We start from the raw sequence: 11,532 nt of genomic DNA on the forward strand, positions 1-11,532 counted from the left end.
AAATTGATGTCGTGTTATCAATCCTCGCTTTTGATTTTTTGTCGGAAAAATTGCGAAAAAGCAAAAAAAAATCGGAAGTTCGACTTACATGGAAACGATCCGTCGCGGATCGGGGCGACTAGCCCTTCCCCCCTTAAAAAAAGAAAGAAAAATCCGTATGTTTAAAGCTGCGTCATGGAAACCGTGTCGGATTTCGTAAAACGCGAAAACAAGGAAATGTGAGTGTGAAGAAACACAAAATTTCCCGGATCATCCCGAAGAGGCGCGAGGTTCCTGGCGGGAGGTTTGAGGTGTCAGGAGAAAACACATGTTGAAAGAGACAAGTCAACAGCGGGAGTCCTGGGGAAGCCTCAAAGAGGCGCGAGCGTCTTGGCGATGGAAGCCGGCTCTCCTCTTTTTCTGAAAAATGCGCTGATCATTTTGTATAAATAGAGACGTTTGCGCTTCATTGTTTCATCATCCGAAACACAAAATCATCTCTAAAAAACCTCTTCTTCTTCCACAAAAATATTTCATGGATGCTTTGGAGAACGCATTGCGACAATGGTGCCGGGATTTTTCGCCTCCCGAGAAGTATCAACTCGATTGTATGGGAGTTGGTCAATTGTTGGTGCTTCGTCAAGTCAAGGTGCAACCCTCGTTTCTTGAAGCGTGTTCTCGGTTTTGGGATTCGAAACATCATGTTTTCGTTTTCCCGAAAGGCGAGCTTTGTCCTCTTGCCGAGGAAGTTGGAGCCATTGGTGGGTGGCCGGGTTGTGCTCCAGTGCTTCCTCCGACTCGGTTGTGCTACAAGGAGAAATTCCGTTCCATGTTGGGCTTGTCAACAAGCCAAGTCAACTTTATTCTTGCTCCACATGGTGTGGATAAATTGGCTCTTATCAACGTCTTCTCGAATCGGTTAGATGCTAATGTCTCGGAGGTGGCTAGGAGAAGGGCTCTTGCATTTTGCCTCATCCATGTGTACCTCTTTGTTGATGTCTTGAAGAAGGAGAGGCCAAGATGCCATGGTAGCATGACCCTTATCCGTGTGATTGAGCAAATGGAGCATGGTTGAGATCCATCATGGTTGGTGCTTGGAGATATTATCCAAGCTTTGGACAAGGAAGGCTCTTGTGGAGAAGCTCCCTCTTTTGGATCGACAAGGATCCTCCAAGTGTGGCTATTGGAGAGGCTAAGGTATGTAGATCCTCCGGTTAATCCTTCTTCTTATTCCTTCCGTCATCTTACCATGAGAAAGAAGTTGTACCCGGATAGTTTTGCTTCCACCGAGGCCTATTGGGCCGCAAGATTGGCGGAGGAAGGTGGTCCTCATATCCGTTGGGTGGTGCCGTGGTGGCACTTGAGGTCCTTCACGGGGTTGCTCGCTTCGGGTGCTAGTCCTCGTTCTTTAATGGTTGTGGGTTTGAAGGTTGTTTCCTTCATTTATCCCGAAAGGCTCATGAGGCAAATGGGGCGTCAACAAAAGGTGCCCGCTCAAGATACTCTTGTCCAAGAGAATGTTTTTCGGAACTCCGAGCTCGTGGAGTTCTTTGAAAGGTGGTGGGCCACTCGGCCGCTTTGGGAGGTACCAAACCCCGTTGCCACGACATGGGTGACTTCTGCTTATGTCAAGTGGTCACGTGCTCCGTCCTTGGAAGAGAGATCCAATTTTTGTAAGGACGAGGTTGTCGACTTGAAGTACCAAGAGGTTGGCAAGGCCAACCGTGCCTTCTTTGTGGAGTATGTTGATGGAGCTACTCCCGATGTGATGAGACCACCGAAGAGGAGGAGTTCCGGCCCCAAGAGTATGGTGGGCCGTGCATTGGCTCGCCTTGGGTCGAACATGGGGTCTTGTGCTAGACCGGAGGCCGTCGCCGTCTTAGATTCGTTTAGGATCCGTTCCGAGGAAGAAGTTCATGCTAGGCGGGCCAACAAGAAGAACAAGGGGAAGATGTACCCCGAAGGAAAAGGCAAGGGTAGAATGGAAGACTGAAGACCTCTATTACCCACTTTATTATTATGTTGTATTATTGTTGTGAGTTTTTATTATGTTGTACTAGCTAGTTATTGTGTGTTTTGTGCTAGTTTTACTATGTGAGGCGTGTTAGTGGACACCTTAGCCTTGGCAAGTTGTAGACTCGTCGAGCCTTATTTGTTGTTGAAATTGTAATCCCTCCCATTATTAATTAAATAAGAGGATTGCTCGTGTCGAAAGTTGTGAACGCTTGTTTCTTCCATCCATTTGGTAAAGTCAATTCGATTTGAATCGTCCCAAACAATTGCACTTGGGAAAGTGGTATTTTGTGGAAAGGGAGAAAGGCTCATTTTTGTATTTTGTGGGGAAAGGGAATGGTTTTTCCTTTTCTCCTTTTTTGATGGGGATGTTTTTTTGTGTGTGGGTAATGTTTTTTTATTGTGGGAATGGTTGTATCCTTCTTGTGTAAGAAAGGACTGCCTACGTATCCACTTGGAGAGGTGAAATCAAACCATGATCGTAGTTCGAAATGTTTTGTGAATTTGAATTGGGTTTTGTGGTTGTATCCCTCAAGCATAAGAGGGACTGCCTACGTATTCACCTGAAGAGGTGAAATCAAACCATGCTCGTAGTTCAGGGGGTTTGTTTTTGTAGTGCAAATGGACGTTGCCTTCGACGGATCAAAGGACATTCGAAACGGGCAAGGTGCCGCAGCTTAGACTCGATAAAACATGCAATTTCAAATCAGAACATATTGAGGAACTTGACTTGAAAAGGGTTGAGGTCGGTGCTAGTTGCAAAACTAGGCTATTTGTTGGTTGATGGAGTTCAAGGGTAGTATTTCTTGAGTTGGTCTAGGTTGGTCGGGTTTGTAAAGTCCTCCCAGTCTAGGTCACTCGTCTCACCGCGCCCCGAAAGTATCATCTTGACCAGGTATGGCCCGGCCCGATTGGGTTTGAATTTTCCCCTCGGATCGACGGGTAATGGTGCTCGAACCGACTTGAGGACCAAGTCGCCCTCCGGATGTTTCGGGTTTGACCTTCTTGTTGAATGCCCGTTGTATACGTCGTTGGTATAGCTGGACGTTGTGCAAGGCGTTGAGTCGCCGTTCGTCTAGAAGAGTGAGTTGTTCGTACCTTCGACGGGTCCATTCCGCCTCAGGGACTTGACTCTCCAGTAGGATGCTTAGAGAAGGGACCTCTAACTCCACCGGTTGAACCGCCTCCATACCGTATGCTAGGTAGAAGGGTGTGGCGCCTGTCGGTGTTCGAATAGAGGTTCGGTATCCCCAGAGTGCGAATGGGAGTTTGCTCGGCCAATCGCGGTAGTTGTCTTGCATTTTCTTGATAATGGTAACAAGAGTTTTGTTCGCTGCCTCCACCGCTCCGTTGGTTTGGGGACGGTAGGGGGATGATCGATGTCGTTTGATCTTGTATTTGTCCAGCATGGCTTGAGTTTCCGCCCCGGAAGTGAGAGCCTTGATCGCTGATGATTTCATGGGGTACCCCATATCGGCAAATGATGTTGTTTTGAATGAACTTGGCCACTTGTTTGGCGGTCAAGACTGCATATGACTGTGCTTCCACCCATTTGGTGAACTAGTCGATGGCGACGAGGACGAAACAATGCCTCTTGGTGCCTATCGGGTTGACTTTCCCGATGATGTCGATGCCCCAGGTTGAGAATGGCCAGGGTGATGTCATGGTGTATAAAAGGGATGGTGGTATATGTTGTATATTGGCGAATATTTGGCAATTGTGGCAATGTTTGACGTAGTTACGGCAATCGGCTTCCATGGTTGTCCAGTAATAACCTAGCCGCATGATTTTCCGTGTAAGCATCATTGCACTCATGTGAGGGCCACATTCTCCGTCGTGAACCTCTCCCATGACTTTCTTGGCTTCGTGATGGTCAATTCAAAGGAGGAGAATTTCTTGGGGTGTTCTTTTGTAGAGCTGATTTTGGTTTATCACGAATTGTGATGCAAGTAAACGGATGGCTCTTTGTCCTCTTTGATCAGAGTTAGGAGGGAATTCATTTTTGGTTTTGTAATTGAGGATGGCTTGGTACCAAGGTTCATCATGGCTTTCCTCGTCGTCGATAATGGCACAAACATGAGCTGGCTCGCTCCTTCTCTCGACACAAAGGGGCATCGATGTCATGTCGTCAGGTATGTTGACGAGCGCGGCAAGTTTTTCCAGGGCGTCAGCAAATTGATTTTCCTCTCGCGGCAAGTGGAAGTAGTCGACTTGGTCGAAGAACTCGGCCTCTTGACTGATCTTCGCTTGGTAAGGAGCTAGGCTGTCAGATCGGATTTTCCATGATCCGGATACCTGATTGATGATGAGTGAGGAATCGCCATGGACCCTCAATCTCTTGATGCCAAGTGTGACGGCAGCTTGTAGGCCGATGAGACATGCTTCATATTCAGTGGCATTGTTGGTGACGGCGAAGTCTAGCTTGACCGAGATTGGAACATGTTCTCCCTCTGGTGAAATTAGAAGGATTCCTACCCCGAAGCCTCTCAGATTAGATGCACCATCAAAGTATATGTCCCATGCATCGGATTCGGCACAAAGGATGTCTTCGTCAGGAAGTGACCATGTGTCGGTCGTTGGATCCTCGCTGACGGGATTTTCTGCTAGGAAATCGGCAACTGCTCTTCCCTTGATAACCTTGAGGGGTACGAACTTGAGGTTAAACTCGGACAAAGATCGGTGTCCACCTAGACGACCTTCCGTTTAGTATGGGTTTTTCGAAGATGTATTTGACTGGGTCCATCTTGGAGTAGATGTGGACCGAGTAGCTGAGCATGTAATGCCGCAGCTTCTTTGTTGACCAAACTAGGGCAAGGCATGTCTTTTCCAGTTGGGTATACCTCGTCTCGTACTCAATGAACTTTTTCTTTGATGTAATAGATGGCTCGCGCTTCGTTGCCAACTGTTTGTGCTAGCATTGCTCCCATGGTGTGTTGGTTACGGTCGGGTATAAGGATAGAGGAATCCCTGTTGAGGTGGCATGAGGACGGGAGGTTTGGATAGGATTTCCTTTATCTGTCGAACGCTTCTCGACGATCGTCGTCCCAATCGGTGTGATCGGAGGCGCGAAACTTCTTGAATATCGGTTCACAAATCATAGTGAGCTTGGCGATGAACCGGTGATGTCTTGGACCCGACCGAGAAATCCCCGAATCTCCTTCCGTTCTTAGGCCGAGGTATTTGTTGAAGGGCTTTGATTTTGGTTGGATCAATCTCAATGCCTCTTTTCTTGTGACATGTCCCAAGAGTTTTCCGGAGGTGACCCCGAATGCACACTTCGGAGGATTTAGTCTCATGTTATATTTCCGAAGACGAGCGAAGAATTTAGGAGGGAATTGATGTGGCCGTCCCGTTCTTTTGATTTGACGATCATGTCATCGACATATACCTCTACCTCCTTGTGCATCATATCATGTAGGAGAGTGGTAGCGGTTCTTTGATAGGTTGCTCCGGCGTTGATGAGGCCGAAAGACATGACCGTGTAGCAATATGTACCCCACTGTGTAGTGAACGCAGTTTTGTGCATGTCTTCCTCAGCCATTTTAATCTGGTTGTACCCGGCATACCCGTCCATGAATGATAGGAGAGCATGTTCGGCAGTGTTGTCTACAAGAATGTCAACATGTGGCAAAGGGAAGTCGTCTTTTGGACTTGCCTTGTTCAGATCCCTGAAGTCGACGCAAACCCGAATTCGTCCGTCTTTCTTTGGTACCGGCAAAATGTTGGCTACCCAGTCAGAGTATTCAGACACTTTGATGAACCCAGCCTTGAACTGTTTGTCCACCTCTTCTTTGATTTTTAGGGCCCACTCAGGTCGCATCCGGCGTAGCTTCTGTTTCACATGTTTAGCCCCGGGTTTGATGGGTATCCGGTGCTCTGCAATTTCTCTGTCAATTCCAGGCATGTCTCTGTAAGACCAGGTGAACACGTCATTGTATTCGTGGAGGAGGTCAATGAACTGCTGTCTTTCCGAGGAGTCCAGGGTTGTCCCTATCCTAAGTTCTTGAGGTGTATTGTCGGTTCCTACGTTAATAGGCTCGATTTCCTCAATGATGGGGGTTCTGGTTTCCCGTTTTTCAAGTTCTTTGGCTAAGTGAGGTGGGTAGTCACTCAAGTCAAATTCCTCATAATCATTCAGAATTGCATTGTAGTTAAAGTGAGACGAGTCATAAGCAAACTTAGCGTTCATTAAGTTGACACGAGCGAAAAGCTTGGAGACGACAGACATCTCGTGGTCAGTCAGAGGCGACACGACAGAGGAACTGGCCCCTGGAACAGGCTCCAGGTTGTCACCTTTCATTGGAGTGGGGGTGACCCTAGTAGACTCAGCCTCTAAATCAGCCACGACTTTGTGATAAAACAGTGGGAAGGGGACCTTGACTGGGACATCTGGAGAGTTAGGAGCTATAACAGACTCTAACTCCGACTCGGACTCAGACTCGGATCCTTCATCACTTCCCTCCTTGAACATAGGGCCTTCTCCAGTTGTGATCTTGAGAATGCGGCCTTGGCGATCGGTCTACTTGATGGTTTTCCTCCAGCCCTGGGTGGCTTTCTCCGGGTCAGTATCAAAGATCAAGGCGGTTGGATCAAATTGATTGTCTTTCAGGGCGATGTTGATGATGTCCTCATAGTCGAGGCGTTTGATGTTATCTTCCCCAAGAGTAGTGTGACAGCTTGTCCGTCGAGGCACGGTGACGGTTTGGACTCAGTTGACGAGGCTTCGATGTTGTCGGGTATGAAGTAGCAGTCCTGGAAGACTTCTACTCCCGGGTATCTAGCCCTGGCCACAGAGTCATAGATAGGCTCTGGAAAGCCGTGGTAGAGTTGAGACTCTCCCTCGGGGACAAAGTATCCGTTGAGAGTCAGGTGGTAGGGACGGAGGATAACCCCGTGCTTCTTGCGTTTACGGATTAGGAGGTTCATCTCCTGGATGTCTTTGTCAGTAGGTTCGTATCCCAGCCCAAAGGGAATGTTGGGGACCTTAGCCTGTTTCAAGGGAGGCAATGGGTCCTTTAGCGGATTGAGTGGCAAACCCGGAAAATAACCCTGACGTATCATGATACGGTTGATCGTGAGGTTGGCGAACGGGTCATATTCAGAGGTTGTTAGTTCATCAGTTATGGCGTTCACGGCTTGGAAACCCCACATTTCATTGTCGTCCTCCTCAATGGCTTGGGAGGCTACCCCTCTTCTCATGACAGTTTTGATTGGGGAAGCGGGGATCGTGATCGTTTTCCCGTTGAAGGGGACCCTGATCTTTTGGTGGAGCGTTGAGGTGACCGCCTTGACGGCGTGAATCCAGGGACGTCCCAGGAGCATGTTGAAGGATGCGTCGATGAGGACCACTTGGAAACTGGTTTGTCTTTCCAGTGGCCTAGTTGCGACGGCTAAAGTGAGAAGCCCAGCGACCTTGCGACGAGTGCCGTCGTAGGCGCGTACTCCTTGATTCGTTGGGATTAAATTAGATTCCTTAATACCCAGCCTGTGGGCAGTTTTGAGAGGGATGACATTCACGGCGGAACCGTCATCCACAAGGACCATTGGTACATTCTTTTGGAGGCATTGCACAGTGATGTACGGGGCCGAGGTTATGGTTGGCTCGAACAGGGGATATCCTCGTTGGAGAAGACGACCGGGTTGCTCGGATCGGGCGTCTCTTGTCATGTGTGCCACTATTTCTTCTAGGGAAGAGGTGGAGGGCACGATTAATTTTCTCAAGGCTGCGGCGCAGGCCTGCCGATGCTCAAAAGACGTTGCGATCAGTTGCCAAATTGAAATCTCGGCCTTTGCTTTCTGAAGTTGTTTCAGTATTGAGTTCTCAGGAGCCTTTGGTTGAGTGTCCGCTTCCGGGACGATTTGGTCATTCGTTGTTGGAACGACCGCTGGGTTGCTCGGATTCTGATAGGGACGTCCGGACCGGGTGAGATGTCCGATTTCCTTCGTCCGCTTCTCCTTTCCTGGGACGACATAGACATCCTCAACATCATCCCGCCATATGCCGTTAATTTCAGGGTCTCGAGGATACCTTGGAGGGGTATTCCTCGGTGGGTAGTTCTTGTGGGGAATATTTTTGTGAGGGCGATTTTTGTGGGGGTAGTTATTTTGAGGGTAATTCTCGTGAAGGTGGTTATTTTGAAGGTGATTTTCGTGGGGTCTATGCCAGAATGGTCGCGGGAGCAATCCATCCTGGGGTGGGTAGTTTTGAATGCTTGGGGAATTCTCCCTCGGACGTGGGTGGGAGATTGAAGATGAGTCGACGGTAGGCGTCGTCGAGTCGGGTGATTCTCTCGAAAGCTCGGCAATGGCCTCCTCAACTTGCTTAAACATAGTGAGCAAAATGGCAAAGATCGAATACGAACACTCCGTCTCGAAGGGTCCTTTTCCAGAACATTCACCTCGTCGTCAATTGGCAAGATGAGATGAGAGCAGTCTAGGGTCGGCTCATCGTCAGAGATGGCGTGAATTCCCAGAGGATTCGTCTTGTTGTTCGGCTTAGTTGGTGGGGGTATAGGCAAATCTCCCTTCTCAATCATGTCTTGAATGACGTGCTTGAGTTTGAAGCAATTTTTGGTATCATGCCCTTTCCCTCGATGATACTGGCAGTAGGCGTTGGGATTCCAAAATCGGGATTTCTTGGCGTCGGCCGCGTCCGGGGTGGGCCCGATCGGTTGTAGCTTCCCTTGGTCCATGAGCCTTTTCAGGGCACTTGCATAAGTTAACCCTATGTTGGTGAACACTCTCTGGGGGCGTTCAATTTTCTTGGTAGATGGTTCGACGAGGTTAACCTCATCAATCTTGTTTGTCTGACCGTAAGGGCGAGATCCGGTTGAGGTGGATCCTTGATAACCCTTGTCTGTGGTCTTTTCTAAGACACCCTTTCGGAGGTCGTCCTCAATACGTGTCCCCAGAATCTGCAGATCTTGAAAAGTTTTGATATTTTGATACCTCAGCAGGTTGGCATAAACCGGGCGGAGGTTGTTGACAAATTTCTCCACTAGAGTTGATTCACTCGGCTTACTAACCAACTGAGTACTCACCCTCCTCCAACGGGTTAGGAACTCAGTGAACCCCTCCTTGTCGTTTTGGGTTAATACCTCGAGAGTTCGGGTGTTGGCCTGGATCTCGACATTGTCGGCGTACTGTTTGGCAAACTCAACTGCGATCTCATCCCAGGTGGTAAGGTTTTTCGGGTCCAAGGAGTAGTACCATTGGCGAGGAATCGGCTCCAAAGAGGATGGGAAGATCCTGGTAAAAAGTTCCTATTTGACCCCCTTAATAGCCATGTAGTCTTTGAAAGCACGGATGTGGTTGAGTGGGTCCTCCACTCCCTTGAACTTAGGCACATCAGTTAGGGTGAAGTTGTCGTGTTGGTCCCCAACGAGTTCGAACCTTCGGTTATTTTCAAGGTGGATGTTGTTACCCGGGGCTAGGAGTTGTTCTTCCGAAGTTTCACCTCTTCTCGGTCTCGTCGAGGTGGGGTATAATGTTCCCCAATTTCCTTGTTCTCCGGGCGTCGTACGGGTCTCGACGCGATCCAGGGTGACCTTAAGAGCGGTAAGCGGGCTAGGCGATCGGTTGTGACATCTCTGTTGTTATCATTATTGTTGTTGGACAAAGCTGAAGACGGGGCCATGGCTCTGAGGCAGAAAAATGGCTCACATTACAACTCAATCCGACACGGTTCCAAGACTGAACGCAGACAACATAGAGGACGAGACCAAGATCGGACTCAACAAGACGAGGGTGACCGTGTGTGGTCCCTCGGTGCTGACTCGATTTTTGACGTGACGGTGTTTGACCGAACCTTTGACACGAGTCCAACATGACGGCGTGACGCCATTGGACGGGTCTCGTGGTGAGACGACTCATAAGTAAAGACGCATAAGTACGTTTGCTTTTACTCGATAGACACGAGGCGGAATTAGAATGGTGGGCTGAAGTTTTCGAAAATAGAAATTTTCACAAAGATTCATTTGTCGCTTTAGTGGGCGGCTTCCGAAGATAGAAATCTCCGCAAGTCGATCAGTTGAAAAGGGTTGTCTTAAGTTTATTTGCAAAAGACGGTTTGAGTTTGAGTCGGCTCGGAGAACAGTGCATTGTTTCCCAAGACGGTTTTGAAATTCAAAATTGTATGTTTTGAAAATCGAATTTGAAATGTTTGAAGAGGTCTCGGGGACGGTGTACGGTCCTCGGGATCCCGAAAGTGTTTAGAGAAAAGGGTGTGTGCTTTTCTCGGGTTTTGAAAGAGCCATTGTCGGCGCGAAACGGTTTAAAATCCGTGTCTAGATGCGGCGATTATAACGGCGTAAAAAGGTGATTTTGAAATGGTTATACAAAACCGGGTTTGAAAATAGTCATTACGACGGCCTAAAAAGGCGTGTTAAAATGGTTATACAAAAGCGAGTTTGAAAATCGTCATTACGACGGCCTAGAAAGGCGTGTTGAAATGGTTATACAAAACCGGGTTTGAAAATCGTCATTACGACGGCCTAGAAAGGCGTGTTGAAATGGTTATTCAAAACCGAGTTTGAAAATCATCATTACGACGGCCTAGAAAGGCGTGTTGAAATGGTTATACAAAACCGAGTTTGAAAATCGTCATTACGACGGCCTAGAAAGGCGTGTTGAAATGGTTATACAAAACCGAGTTTGAAAATCGTCATTACGACGGCCTAGAAAGGCGTGTTGAAATGGTTATACAAAACCGAGTTTGAAAATCGTCATTACGACGGCCTAGAAAGGCGTGTTCAAATGGTTATACAAAACTGGGTTTGAAAATCGTCATTACGACGGCCTAGAAAGGCGTGCATCGGTCGGCGAAAGACCGAGGTTTGAAACGGCCATTATAACGGCGTAAAAGGTGATTTGAAAGTTCGAAAATGACACGGAAGGACTTATGATCAAGTAGCACATAATCAGTCACAGTTTCATTATATTATGCATCATGCTGACACGGGTTTTGGCTTAAAAGGGTGGGTTACACACCAAGCAATCAAACCCCGATTTGCGAGAGGGATACCAATCCAAACAAAATGTGTAAGGAGGGTGCTCTAGCCTCGTGCTCGAAAGTGATGAAAGCTCTTTGATGAAACAGAAATGTGTAACGTCAATGGTATGCTTGACTCAATCGGGATTCGAAACGCGGGGATGAGAAAACTCACGCCGACGGGACGAGCCAATTGGTCGAAAAGGGTTAGGTTGTAGGCCCGGACAAGGAACCTGACCGTGTCCGTAATATCAATTCATGCATTCCAACCAAGACCTCGTTCGAGTCTCACCATCTAGGGATCACAAAGACGTAAGTGTCCTAGTTTTCCCCAGCGGAGTCGTCAATCTGTGGACATGGCCCACCTGCAGGTCCGGTTCGATCTGCGGACATGCAGCGGTCTTTTTGAAAGCCACGCTCGGCGGCGTAAAAATGCTTTCGACCGGATCGTTTTTAGATCGGTCGGTTTCGTCTTGGTAAGGGTCTCGAAACGATTAGAGATATTCGGAGTCGCCACCAAGCATTTATGAGATGCCTGGAACCCGTTCGAA

Source organism: Silene latifolia, chromosome X (assembly GCF_048544455.1).
Source record: "Silene latifolia isolate original U9 population chromosome X, ASM4854445v1, whole genome shotgun sequence".
In the NCBI taxonomy this organism is placed as follows: domain Eukaryota; kingdom Viridiplantae; phylum Streptophyta; class Magnoliopsida; order Caryophyllales; family Caryophyllaceae; genus Silene; species Silene latifolia.